This window comes from Microtus ochrogaster, unplaced genomic scaffold (genome assembly GCF_000317375.1).
Source record: "Microtus ochrogaster isolate Prairie Vole_2 unplaced genomic scaffold, MicOch1.0 UNK26, whole genome shotgun sequence".
NCBI classification, from domain to species: domain Eukaryota; kingdom Metazoa; phylum Chordata; class Mammalia; order Rodentia; family Cricetidae; genus Microtus; species Microtus ochrogaster.
The window spans coordinates 2,791,417-2,795,296 of NW_004949124.1; the positions used below are offsets into that span (position 1 = coordinate 2,791,417).

The window sequence follows — 3,880 nt, forward strand, 5'->3', positions numbered from 1 at the left end:
GCCTCACAAAGAGCGACGGCCCGGCCCGCGGCTCTCCGGTCCCTACGGGCCCTGGTGGCCGCGCCGGGACCCCGGACGAGTGGCGAGGGGGAAGAGGCACTTCCTGCCTGGGCCCCCGCCCCGGGCCGCTCCCCGAAGGCTTCGAAGCCGCGGGCCCGAGGGCTCCGGGTCCCCGCCGACTTCGAGCTCAGCCCCTGCCGCCGTACTCACCTGCGCGCTGGGGAGATCGGCGCTGCCAGCGGCTCTTCGCTTCTCAGCTGGGTCGAAGCCCCTCGGCCTCCAAGTCTTCAGGTTTAGTCAGGCCTTGGCCCCGCCTCTCCCCGGTCGGGCCTAGGCGTCAATCACCCGGCGTGGCCCCGCCCTCCCTTCAGGCGGCTCTCCCGGTTGGCCCACAGCCCTCTTCATGTCTAGGCTCCGCCCCTCTCCCTGGCACTCTGCCCCTTCCGTCGCGCCCCGCCTCTCCCCTGGCTCACCCTCCCCCCCACTCCTGCTCCCCAACACTCCGCCGCCCACCCCGCCCCGTAGCCGCAGAGGATGGGCGGGCTCATCGCCACTCGTCCCGCCCCTAATTCGACACTTCGCATTCTTACAGCCAATCAGGGAGCCTAACTCGGCCTCCTCGGCCAAGGTGGCCAATGTGCTAAGACTGAGGACCCGCCCCCCATCCCAGCTGAGCGCACACAACACAGCTTCCACGTGAGTCAGCTTCTTAAAGGAGACGCCTCCGCCCTGCTAATTGCTGCGGCTGGGACTCTGCCTGTCCCCGGCGTCGCCAGGTGGCGGCTGAGTCCTTAGCTTCCTGAAGTCCAAGGAAGCCTTGAAGACGCGAAAACATTTGCTAGGCAAAACAGTTATTTAGATTAAAGTGCCCCCTGGGTTGAAATGCCCCTCATATTATTTCTTCAGACCGCTTCCCTTTGCCTTACACAAATTACCTTTTACTAACAAATCCCTAACTCTTGAGTCTCAATATCTAGGAATTAGTGGAAAACAAGGTTGTTGTTTTTTTTTTCCGAAGTGCTCGATTTTTTTGTTTGTTTTGTTTTTTTCGAAAAAAAAAAAGGTTTCTCTGTGTAACCCTGGCTGTCCTAGAACTCAAGCTGTGGACCAGTCTGGCCTTGAACTCACAGAGATCCACCTGCCTCTGCCTCCCAAGTGCTGGGATCACAGGCGTGCACCACCACCACCCATCTAACACGTTCCATTTTATTTACAACTCTTGGCCGTGGAAGTAATTCTCAAAAATATTGGTCTTCTATGTGGAGATTATTATGAGTCTTGTGAATCTCGAGATTTATTGAAAAGGATAGCTTTGCCCTTTGCCCTCACCAGTGTTTAAGTTGACAGATTTTTGCCATTTCATTGGCTTTCCCAGGTAATTATGTCTGCTGACTATAAAGATAGCAAAAATATTTTAATCATGTCCGTTTCTGAAAAAATTATATAAATATAATATATACAAATATATATAACGCTAGCATTTATAGATGATATTGTATACTGATATCTAATCATATATATATATCACTAGTATATACTATAAAATATATTAGTTATATATATAACTAAGATAATATGTTTATACACTGGTGTTTGAAGTAATGGTATAGATGTCCTGAAGAAAACTCTAGTACTTAATTTCTTAACCCTAAATCCTCCAGTATTTTTATTAACTTATAAAAAGTTGTTCTGGCTTGACTTTATAGAACATGCCTTTAACCCAGGTTCTCAGGGAGGCAGAGACAAGGGGATCTCTGTAAATTTGAAGCCAGCCTGGTTTATATAGTAAGGCTACATAGTGTCTAAAAAAAAGAAAAAAAAAAGCTACTCTAAACATCAACAATAAAAGACCCTCTGGATAAATGAGAATTTTGTGGGGGGAAAAGACACAAGTATATTGGGGGCTCTCATAATTCTTTTATTTTTCTTTCATACAAAACGATTACATTTAGAACTGTGCACACAGGTGCTTGCTTGTAATCATGACACTCTGGAAAACTCGGGCAAGAGGCTCAGGAACTGTGCTGCAGTTAAACTGTCCTAAACCACGGTGCACGTTGATTACAGGAAAGTACACTGCCTCACCCCCACCCCCACCCCCACCCCCAGCCTTTGTAAACAGGTCCAGGGCCTCAGGCACACTAGCGAATACTCTGCCTAGTGTGTCACGTCACCCTCCCCTCTTTGAATACCAGATTGAGACACTTCTAGCTACATTGCCCTTGTTGGTCTCTTGTTTCCACCCTACTGCTGCTGTTCCTGAGTGAATAGCTGGGATTACAGATTTGTTGTTTATTTCTTGTTTGTTTTTGTTTATTGAGTTTTTCCTAAAGATGGACATGTAGGTTATCAATGATAAAATAGCAAGTGTTTCTAAATACAACAATTTTCAAAAGAAGTACAGGGCCTAAGCCCCAGAAAAGAACAACTTTAAGAATTAGGTAAAAGGTAAAGCAATGATGAGTCTCTTCCTCCCCACCTCCTCTTTTTTTGGGGTTGGGGTGGGGTGATACAGGACAGGGTTTCTCTTTAGCTTTGGAGCCTGTCCTGGAATTAGCTCTTGTAGACCAGGCTGGCCTCAAACTCAAAGAGATCCACCTGCCTCTGCCTCCGGAGTGCTGGGATTAAAGATGTGTGCTACCATCCCTAGTCTCTTGAGTTTCCAAATCACTAAGTCTATTTTTGATAATAGTGAGATAAGTACTGTTTTCATCTTCATTTTGTCAGTGATGAGTTAGTTAACTGTCACAGTAGTTAACCTGACCCAGCTCACCCGATATAGTTATGAAATACAGTACTTATAATCTTTGAGGAAGATAGAAGAATCCTGTCTATAAAGGGTGAGCTGGATGGTACGATGTGCAGAGTTTGGGTCCCGGGGAAGAGGGAACAAAGAGTGAAGGAACTGAGGAACTGAAGGGACAGGTTCATTGTTAACACAGATGGACACACAGGTCTTCAGGCCATGGCTTCCAAAAGGAGAAAAATAAATGGAAGGGGACTGGAGAGATGCTCAGCAGTTAAGAGCATCGCCTCCTCTTCCGAAGGTCCTGAGTTCAATTCCCAGCAACCACATGGTGGCTCACAACCATCTGTAATGAGGTCTGGTTCCCTGTTCTGGCCTGCAGGCATACAAGCAGACAGAATACTGTATACATAATAAATAAATAAATTTTTTTTTTTTTTAAAAGAGACATGGGAGAACATGGTTGTTCCCAAAAAGACTGAAAACAGTCTACCCACCTCATGAATAGTTCCTGGAATGTGCCCAAGTCAAGACCATTGAGAAGCTGGTTATTTGAAACAGTAGTGGCCACAACAACTCTCGGGGGCTTTTCAGAAGCAGGTGTCTTCACATGCTGGCCAAGATCTGTGTGAAGCCAGATTGCTGCCAGAGTTGTGTCATTACCAGGAAGATGTTTGCGCATCCTCATGCTGACGCTTGCAAGAATGGAAACCCCTGTGCTGTTTTAGACCTGCTACTGCTTCCCTACCACCTCCGTCCACCACAGCCCAGGGAACAGAAGAAAAACTGTCTTCTTGGGGAAGGCGAGTAGGGTGGACCACTAGGTCAGTGGAGGAGACTTTGCCTATCTTGGTTGAGATTAGCTTTAAGGTACTTGGGAATGTTGATTAGGGGTGAGAAATAATGAGCCTAAAATAAATATGTATTTTAATTCTAGATAATATACTATTAAATATAATGAAAGGAGAAGGGCAAGAGAACTGAACTATATCCTATGGAATTTGGCTTCAGTAGTTTAGAATAAATTGGTATTCAAACCATTATTTAAACCATTATTATTTGACATAGCCACATGTTGGGGTGACATCTGTTGGGGTCCAGCCACGACGGGTTCATGTGTTCCAGGGTAATGGT

At 46.5% G+C, this 3,880-nt stretch overlaps 1 protein-coding gene across 1 annotated transcript in view; it reads right to left on the reverse strand.

The window, feature by feature from the left end:
• The window catches only part of Ypel5 (yippee like 5), a 17,038-nt gene extending 16,700 nt beyond the window's left edge, over window positions 1-338 (reverse strand). The window contains exon 1 of the mRNA XM_005367951.3: window positions 211-338. The gene's annotated coding sequence lies outside the window, so the exon portion shown is untranslated. The remainder of the gene's footprint in view (window positions 1-210) is intronic.
• Window positions 339-3,880: the final 3,542 nt, after the last annotated feature.